General features: G+C 34.2%; 1 long non-coding RNA gene across 1 annotated transcript in view; it reads left to right on the forward strand.

Annotated features, from left to right (window-relative positions):
* Positions 1–258: 258 nt before the first annotated feature.
* Positions 259–10,746, forward strand: part of LOC131806885 (uncharacterized) — an 81,847-nt gene continuing 71,359 nt past the window's right edge. Inside the window, exons 1-2 of the long non-coding RNA XR_009344212.1 lie at positions 259–1,195; positions 6,714–7,480. This is a non-coding gene — a long non-coding RNA (uncharacterized LOC131806885). The remainder of the gene's footprint in view (positions 1,196–6,713; positions 7,481–10,746) is intronic.

A 10,746-nucleotide genomic window follows, 5' to 3' on the forward strand; every position in this document is an offset into this window, starting at 1 on the left:
ATAAAATAGCTTCAAATCGTGTTCAAAGTAAACGAAGAAGCAAAACAAAAAAAAGTATATAACCTAGCATTTGCAACAACAAAATAAGCATATTGCCCGAAAAGAAACGACTCAGTCGCAAAGCCAACCAAGATTCTAATTTTGGTGATTTTTGTTTTGGAGCATGAGATAATGTACGAGTAATAGATAATTAATTGCTTGAGATTTATGTTTATGGGAAAAGTGAATATATAAAAAAAATTAAAAATTATTTGCTTGAATACTGTGTGCGAGCGTGTTTTTTTTTTTTAATTTTGCCAATTTAAGCTTAGGAATGTTGTATGGTTAAGTTTGCATGATTTTTTTTTTTTTGAAATTTGCTAAACCAGTTTGTATTTTGTTGCGATGATGTGATGTGCCAGAGTATTTGTGTTAAAATAAAACAAAAAAACAAGAACAAGAAAAACAAGCAATAACCGCAACCAGAGAACCAACCAACTCCAAACCACTCACACACATATGTAAACAATTTTTAGCTGGCTGGCTGGCTGCCGTGTTTTTTGTGGTACAGTGGGTCGTTGGCTGCTCAACGGACGAAGACCCATCGATGAGGGGACAAAATTCCAACAATGCCTGCTGGTTTTCTAGCCAACTTCCAAATAGAAAAATCAAGCCAACACTAGTCACAGGGAAAAAAAGAACAACACGACAAAATAATAAAAACAAAACAATCACACATAACCTACAACAATACAAACAACAACAACAACAACGGTGGGGAGTCAAATCAACAACCAAGCCAGCCGCCTCAACTTATTTTGTGTCTTTCCCTCTCTCTCGAGAGAGGGAGAAAAACAGTGCTGAGCACATTGCGCAGAGTTTCTGTTTTCATTTGTGGCCCATGCTGGTGTTAGCTGCTCTCAAGCTGTAAGGGGCCGCAAAAATTCAAAAACAAAAAAAAAAATATAGCCTCTGGTGTTGCTCACAGCTCTCCAAGAGCTGTTTTGCCATTCATTTCAATCCGTCGTGGCAATCGGTTAAAATCAGCGCGTAGCGAGGCTTGACATTAACAATTGTTAAAATTCTCAAAAAAAAAAAAAAAAAAAAAGAAAAAAACATAAATGCAAAACGCAAAAAAGAAACAATGTTTTTATTAACATTAATTAAAACCAGTTTCAAACAATAATTAACGAAAATTCACTTTATGCTGTCTAAAGTTAGTAAAATATAATTCAAATTAAGAAATGCTATATTACTATCAAAGTTGATTAAATCAATGTGTAAAAAATAAGAAAATAAAAAAATAGTAATAATAATAAAATAAATAAAAATAAAATAGTATAAAATGCAAAACTAATATATATTCATATGAAATGAAAGTGATGTTTGTTACAACGCTTATAACTCACGAACGGCTCGACTGATTTTGACAATCTGCAGCAATTCGGAATGGTCTCCTGGCAAAGATACAAGGATAAGACTAAAAAACGGATAAGAATATGCCAATTAAAATAAGAATATTTTTTTTTTGTTTTTTTTTTTTTGCTAAATGTATTGTTTGTTTTTATACATTCTACCATAAATAGTACGGAGGGTATATTAAGTTTGTAATTCCATTTGCTACACCTTGAAGTAAACATTTTAAAAGCCATATATTTATACCCTTAGCCATAGGGCTACAGAGGGTATATATCTTTTGATACGGCCAAAATATCGAACCTCGTCGAAATAACGGTTTTAGATCAAATCCGTTTCAGGACATTTGGAGTCGATCTTGCGATGTCCGTCCGTCTATCTGCTGGCTGGTGTGCACGATATCTCTCGAAGGGAGTATCCGATTCGATTCAAACTTGGCACATAGTAATATTATTGTCAAACTTAGATTAAGTTCGGAGATGGGCAATATCGGTACGCTCCTTCTGGTACATACCCTACAAAAGCTCGAAATTTTTAAAAAATATATATTTTACTGCACAGAAAGAAAAAAGATAATCCGATTATGCTCCAACTTAGCAAATCCTAATATTTGCATCAGTGCACTTCATCTACAGGGTGGGACAAAAAGACTGCCCCAAAGTCAAATGCCATAATTTTTACATTTTTTTTTCAAATTTTGTTGAATGAAAGCAAAAAATGTCGGAAATAGCACAAAATTTTAGAATAAGTTTAGATTAGTTCGAATTGGTCACTTTTGGCATGAATTATGGCCTACAATGCGTGCTGAGTCCTATTGGAATGTCCAAGGTCTGCGGCCAAAATGTTTGCGTGTCCAAGACTTTAATACACCCTCCAGAATATTTTCGCTATAATATTCTGTATTTATTCTGATGCCACGGTCGATTAATACGAGCGGAGAATGACCATTGGCTGTTATGGCGGCCCACACCATCACACCATGGCCGGCGCTTGAGTTCTGGTGGCCAACCGAAGGTGTAAATTTTCAGCTAACCTCTTTGGCTAGTAAACACGATCAGTTTATTTGTTTACAAACTGCTGGACAACGAATGTTTTCTCATCGGAGAAAACCAAATTCGGCAGTTCACCACTTTCGGCCAAGCGAAGCAACTCTTTAGCTCTTTTGAGTCTATTTTCTTTCTGTTGCGTTGTAAGTTCTTACACTTTTTGGAATTTCAATGGTTTTACCCCGAGCTAATTTTTCAATATTTGCCGAATGGAATATTGCGATATTTTCAGCTCACGAGCCATTTTTTGGCCACTGCGACGCGAGTTTCGTTTAAGTCGCTTCTATACATTTCGAATTATTTCTGCTGATGTTGCTGTTCTCTTCCGTCCACTTCCTTGGCGTCGGGCTACGCTACCAGTATCACGTAGTAGTAACGAGTGATGGTATGAGACACAAAAGATTTATTTACATTTAAATGCTGGAGTGCTCTAACGATAGCCACTTGTGTTTCAGCCAAATATAAAGAAATCCCACTATCACGCTTCAATTCCATCAATTCTGTCACTGGAATAATTTTAACATTTGTCGGACGAGTGGCTTAGAAATGACAGCAGTCTGAAGTTTTTTCATCTCACCCTGTAGTACCTACCCTACAAAGGGTCAACCTTTTGAATATCCATGAAGATCATAAAACATGAAATTAACATCCGATTCCATTCAGACTTGGCACATCTCAATATTTCTATCAACACAATATCTTCTTATATATATATATATATATATCTATAAAAGAGGAAAATGTTTGTCTGTTTGTTTGTTTGTTTGATTGTTTGTTTGTTTGTAATTTATGGACTCGAAAACCGCTGAATAGATTTTCCTGAAAATTTCCACATATACTGCAACATCGCCTGAAAGTAACATAGGCTATATACATTTTTGAATTTCCACTTGGAACTGGAGATATAGCATCAGAATCGGAGGTACCTCCCAAAAATTTAGATTTTATATGCACTTATCTATTGATTGGCTGAAGATACAGTTTCCAAATTTGGAAAACGTAACGGAATTTGGAACAAAAATAAGTTTGCCAAATTATATTGTAATCGGTTCAGATTTGGATATAGCTCCCATATAGATTTTCGACCGATTTCGTTCATTTCATGCCTCAAACACAATATGAATGTTCGATTCCAATGAAATTTGGAATGTGTGACGGGATTTAATCCGAAAATAAATTTGTCAAATTATATTGAAATCGGTTCAGATTTGGATATAGCTCCCATATATATTTTCGGCCGATTTCAAGCATTTGATGCACCAAACACGCTATGTATCCCCAACTTCAATGAAATTTGAAACGTGTGATAGATTTTATCTAAAAAATTGATTTCACAAATTATATTGAAATCGGTTCAGATTTGGATATAGCTCCCATATACATTTTCGGCCGATTTCATGTATTTGGTGAACCAAACACGATATGTATTTCCAATTGTAATGAAATTTAAAATAAGTAACGGAATTGGGAGCCAAAATGAATTTGTCAAATTAAATTGAAATCGGTTCAGATTTGGATATAGCTCCCATATATATTTTCGACCGATTTCATGTATTTGATGCACCAAACACGCTATGTATCTCTAATTTCAATGAAATTTGGAATGTGTAGCGGAAATTAAAACAAATATACATTTGTCAAATTATATTAAAATCGGTTCAGATTTGGATATAGCTCTCATATATATTTTCTACCGATTTCAAGTATTTTATGCACCATACACGATATGTATGTTCGATTCCAGAGAAATTTGGAATATGTAACGGGATTTTGATTAGAAAATAAATTAGTCAAATTATATTAAAATCGGTTCAGATTTGGATATAGCTCCCATATATATTTTCCGCCGATTTCACATATTTGATGCACAAAACACGATACGTATTTTTGATTCCAACGAAATTCGGCATGAGTGGCTAAATTTGGTACAAATATAAATTTGACAAATTATATTCAAATACGCTCAGATTTGATTATAGCTCCCATACATATACTCAGCCGATTTCAAATATTTGATGCACCCAAAGCGAGAGAGACAAAATCTGACACCAGAAAAAATTGCCAAATTATATTGAAATCAGTTGAGGTTTGGATATAGCTAACATATATGTTTCGGCCGATCTCATACATATTATGCACCAAACACGATATATATGACCGATTCCAATGAAATTCAGAAAGTGTGGCGGAATTTGGTTATAATAATAAATGTGATAAATTAATTGGAAATTAGTTAAGATTTGGATATAGCTCCCATATATATATTCTCGGCCGATTTCACATATTTGACGCACCAATTTCAATGAAATATGAAAGGTGTGGCGGAGTTTGGTGTAAAAGTAATTTTTTTTTTTTAATTATATTCAAATCGGATCAGATTGGGATATGATTTTAATAAGAACCATTGACCCACAACGCCTTAGGCTAACACTAAAAAACAACACAACAATTTATTTGAAATACGCTTATTAGGCGAAATATGTTGCTATCCCGAATTCACTAATTGCAATAGAAATGCCACTCAACTTTAAAAGATTGCAGTTTACTGCACGCTTGGTATTTGCTATGAAATAAATAAATCCGAAGGACAAACCCTTCGTGTATGTATGTCATGTTACTGCTTTTCTAATGGTTTTGGTTATTTACGCATTAAAGTAGTGCAATAGTTTTTTTTTAATTTTTAAATTTGTTTTTTTTTTTAACCAACATATATTTGTAAATAAAATTTTGAATGCATATAAAATCAAAAGTGGTAGCGAAGCGCACCGGGTTCAGCTAGTCTTCTATAAAGATGGTAGAGATCAGGTCATTCATTCTGGTACCTCCTCCTTCAAAGGGTCACAGTTTTGAACAATTAAATCTATTATAAAATCTTAAAAAAAACATCGGGTTCTCTTCATATCTCACACATACCACTATTTCTACTAACACAAGATCTGCTGGGAAGATGAAATGTTTCGGCTTACTCATTCTAATTTTGTAAAATATTTTATACCCTCCACCATTCTATGAGCGGTATATTAACTTTGTAACTTCTCGACACATGTGTATTTTGCCAGTAGGCAAAAGGAGAGATACCAGAAGATGACATATCTTGTGAGGGGAGAGATATTTGGATGCGCCAAATTTAAAGAAAATCAGAAGCTTATGTCGCGTTTTATGAATGTTAGAATTAAAAGGATAGAGGTCCACGTCTTCGTATAGCCCCTATATAACGGTACCCCCCGATATTCGGTATTTTGATGATTTGAGCGACATTTTTTAACGGAATCGTTCCAAATTTGGTATTTGAAGTTCGTAATAGATACTGCAGCATAAAACAGAAAATGGGCCATGTAGGTCCACGTCTTCGTATAGCCCCCATATACCATCCCCCCCGATATTTGGTATTTTGATGATTTTGCGACATTATTTACCGGGATTGTTTAAATTTTCGTATGTGAAGTTCGTAATGGATACTTCAGCCCATGCCAGAAAATTGTCTGTGCAGGTCCACGTCTTCGTATAGCCCCCATATAACGGTACCCCCTATATTCGGTGTTTTGATGATTTTTAGCTACATTATAAACAGATTTTTTGTAATAACTTATGACAAAAGTTGCCTATGCAGGTCCACGTCGTCGAATAGGCATTCGGTATTTTTAAGATTTTAACAGAATTTTTAACGGATTTTTTTTTTTTTGGAAATTGTCAAATTTGTACCAAATGGTGGAGGGTATTAAAAGTTGGGCCCGGCCGAACTTACAGCTTTTTTACTTGTTACTTCTTCAAATTGTGCCACTGTATTTATTTTATATAATTGACGAAAATAAAAGTATTGTGCACATGCACAATAAAATAATAATAAAAATATCTGTACAATGCAAAAATGTAAACAAAATTATATGAAAAAGTAAACCGACAAAAACAAATTACACGGCCAGTTATTTTTTATGAACTACGTCATCATAAAAATATATTGCTGAGGTGTGTTTAATTTGTTGTTGTTGTTGTTGTTTTTGTAATTTGTATGAAAACAAGTTTTAGTTTCTCCCGGCGACTGGTGTGTTTTTGCTCTTGCTGTAAATTAAGGTCAAACTGAGCTTTTTCTTCTTCTTTTTTTCTGTTCGCTTCAAACAAGATTGAACTGTTTTCACTTCTCCCCATGGAAAATGGAATCTCACAGAATACGAAAACAAAAAAAAAATATTAACATATTCAAATAAATCGATGTTGTGGTGCTCTCTTGTGTTTCATGTGTTTAAACTTCTCTCTTACTCTCTTTTCTTGCAGCTTCGAACAACATTGTAAACACTGGATGGAGAGAAGTATCTGGTAATGATCAAACCGAAACCGAAGCAACACCGGCCATAAAGCTTACAAACTAAAATCAACAACAACAACAACAACCACAACAACGGTTACAAGTCTAACAACTCGATTCAGTCCAGAGCAACGCTTGGAAAAGAACAGTGTGTGCAAAGATCAAATCAATCGCCGTCATCAACGTGTATAGAAGCTAGAAATACAAAACAAAAAAAGAACGGAGAAAGAAAGAAACAAACAAAAAAGCATAACGTATTTTACCAACAACAAATTATCCCCCTCCGAAAAAAGTACAACTTGTACGGAGCAGACAGCCCAAAAATAAACTCAAAGTTTACCTTGATTTCTTTTCTTCTTTGATATTTTCCGGTTTCTAAAGGTGGTGTAGAAGTAAACGCGAACGTTCTGTTTTTTCTTCTTCTTTTTTACGCGCGATCACCTGGAATTTTTCGTCAAACAAATTGTATTGTTGACTACGACAACAAAAAATCGAAAAATTACAAAGAAAAAATAAAGTGTGTGCGTGTGTTCGTAAACCTTTCTACTCCGACAATTTCTGCAACCTCATCACCGAACATCTGAAAAGGATTTCTGCCTTGTCTTCAAGAAATAAGGGAGAGTCAAATAACTGTTGCCGCTACCTAATATTGGAGTAGAGCTTTTCTTTTCTTTTTTTTGGCGGTTCCACAGAAAATCATTCACGCTGGATTTGGGATATTACGAAGCTGTTAAAGGTAAGTTGAGTATTGAATTGCCCGGTTTTCTCTTTACATTCCGAAATGGACCGGGGGTAATTTTCATTTAGCCTGGAAAATATGGAAATGAGGAGAGTGAGTGTTGCTCTGAATTTACAGAAAAAGAAAAAGTGGAAAACTAAAAAAGAATCAAAAAAGACTGAACTGTGTTTGGAATAAAGAAAAATTGGACAGTACAATAAAATAAACCGGGCTAAGCCAGCTATCCTCAAATTCGGTAAAATGTGATATTTTCGTTGTCGGGATGGATATTCCTATTCTGAATATATTTTGAAACATGATAAGCAACCCACTGGGAACCTGATTTGGTTGGAAATTGAGAGAGCAGAAACCTTCAAAGTAGCGTAAATCAGGAGGATGGAAACTGAATTGTTTTTTTTTTTTTTCGAGGAGTTAAACATCCCACTGATCACCCGAATTGTCAAATTATAGCTAATTTGATTGTATAACGATATAGTTCATTTTCAATACAAAACATCCTAGCAGTACTACAAACATCTGTGACAAATATCATTAATTTATTTTGAAAAATGTTAACTCTGGAGTGGAGTAAGTTTAAAAAAATGGCGCCCGACGTGGGGCTATATTAGATTTTTCTCGAATAAGAACCCTTTTTATACTCTCTGCCATACATAAACCAAGATAACTAAAATTGTACTCAGCCAACGCCAGAAATGAAAAAAGTGGCGCCCAACGTGCGGCTACCTTAAACTTTTTTCGAAGAAGATCTCTTTCGTACATAGTATGGAGTAAAATTTATCCTAGTTATAGCGTTAGTAACTCATCGAAATAAAGCACAAGCGACCGTCAATAAAGTAAAATTTAAAAGTGGCGCCCAATGGGTGGGGTTTTAGACTTTTCTCGAATAAGAGCCGTACCTTACATCGACCGAGGTGACTTAAATTTCACTCAGCCAATGCACAAAACTTCAAGTGGCCAAGTTTAAAAAGTGGCGCCCAAAGCTGGGTAGTTTTTTTCTCTCGAAAAATAACCCTATTTTATACCCTTCACTGTACATTTTATGGAGGAAATATAGCCTTGGTTATTCCCTTAGTAACTCATGGATATAAACTGTATGCGCCCACCAATAAAGTAAGTTAAAGAAGTGGCGCCCAATGTGTGACTTGTTAAACTTTTTATAAACCTTTTTATATCGTCCAAGATATAAGAAGACTAAAACTTTACTCAGCCAACGCAGCTTAGTTTGCAGTCGCCCGATTGTAGAGTATGTTTAAGAAGTGGCGCCCAAAGTGAGTGACTTGTTAGACTTTCCTCGAACAAGAACATTTTTTACACCGTTGACTATACATAGTATGGAGAGTATCTTAGCATTGCTATTCCGTTTATAATTCATCGAAACAATCATTTAAGACCCTATAGAGGAAAAATTATGATTTCTTAAGAGTTATGGGAAAGTTAAAAAACATTGAATTGATGTACGGTCCATAATGACCTGGCATTTACTTTCCAGCAATTCGACTGGTATCTCACGAATAAATACGTCAATGTTGTCTTCCAATGCGTCAATTGAAGCAGGCTCGTCCGTATAGACATGATCTTTAACAAAGCACCACAAAATATAGTCTCAAGGCGTTAAATCGCACTATTTCGGCTGCCAATTGACCGACAGCCCTGAGCTTGAAATTAAATGTTCCACGACCTCGCATTTCACTAAGTCCATAGTTACGCTTTAATGATATGAAAGCGTTTTTCGTTTGTATGATCATGGTTAAATTATAAGCCAAGCTGACAATGTTTGACAGTGAAGCAAAACATGGAACGTGCGTGAGTTGTTTAAAAATATTCCAAAATAATATTAGCAAAAAATCGACCTTTATATTTTTGCTCAGGCAAATTTTTCGTCCTTGGTAGTCAATCAAACTATGAAGCGGATCGACCAAAATGAATTAAATTTATTTCAAACAACGAAATAAAGTACAAGCTCCTGCCAATGAAGTAAATTTTAAAAGTGGCGCCCAACGTAGGGCTATGATAGACTTTTCTCGAACAAGAACTCTTTCCATCCGCCATATTACATCTTATCTTTGTTATTCTACTTATAATTCATCAAAATTCATACTACAGGATCAGCCAATGTATGGTAGAGGGATGTAGTTTGAGAAAAGTAAACATAGTTGTTAGGAAGTATTAACTTTGCTATGCCATTATTATTCATCGACCGTAAAAAACGTAAATTCAGAATGTGACGCCCAACGTGGGTGACTTGTTACATTTTTCTCGAACAAGTTTCCTTTGTATAGCCTCCACCATACATAGACCAAGATGACTAAAATTTAACACGGTAAATTTAAAAAGTGGCGCCCAACGTGTTTGGCTTTTCTCAAACTAGAACTCTTTACATACCATAACACCGCACATAGTATGGAGGATATATTACCTTTGTTTCAAAATTGGCGCCCAACTTGGTGTGGAGAATATATTACCCTTTTTTTTAAGTGGCGCCTAACGTGGGGCTATATTCGACTTTTTTCGAACAGGCACTGAGTTAGACTTTTCGCTAACAATAACGCTTTTCATACCATACCACCAAACATAGCATGGAGGATATATTATCTTTGTAAAAAAACGTAGCACCCAACGTGGGGCTATACTACACCATTTTTCGAACAAGATCTCTTTTTATACCTTCCACAATAAGAAGTTTGTAACTTATTGAAATAGTTATTTAAGATCCGACTAAGCATATATATATATATATATATATATATATATATATATATATATATATATATATATATATATATATATATATATATATATATATATATATATATATATATATATATATATATGTATATATATATATATATATATATATATATATATATATATATATATACTTAGACGGCGTAAAATGTGACCGCCCAATTTCCGATTTATATAAAGATTTATATGATATTTTCCATCTGAATTAGCCATCATTTTCTATTTGGGTTCCCATTCGAAATTAGACCTCCTTTTTTTGTTATGGTATACCAGTCTCAAACGACTTCAGGAACTTCTATATATAACTTTGAACTTCGATATAATTTGAAGCGCTCAAAAACAACATCAATCTTCTCAAAAAAAAAAAAAAAAAATAATAATAATAAATAAATAAATAAAATGAAATCGGTTGGCCTTTTAATATACTTCGGTTCCGGCAGATTTTAGTAAATTTTAAGAATATTTCGAGGGTTTGCAGACATGTTATTGTCATATTCAGCTAAAGATCTCATTACAAA

The sequence above is a fragment of the Musca domestica genome, unplaced genomic scaffold, assembly GCF_030504385.1.
Source record: "Musca domestica strain aabys unplaced genomic scaffold, Musca_domestica.polishedcontigs.V.1.1 9, whole genome shotgun sequence".
NCBI classification, from domain to species: Eukaryota; Metazoa; Arthropoda; class Insecta; order Diptera; family Muscidae; genus Musca; species Musca domestica.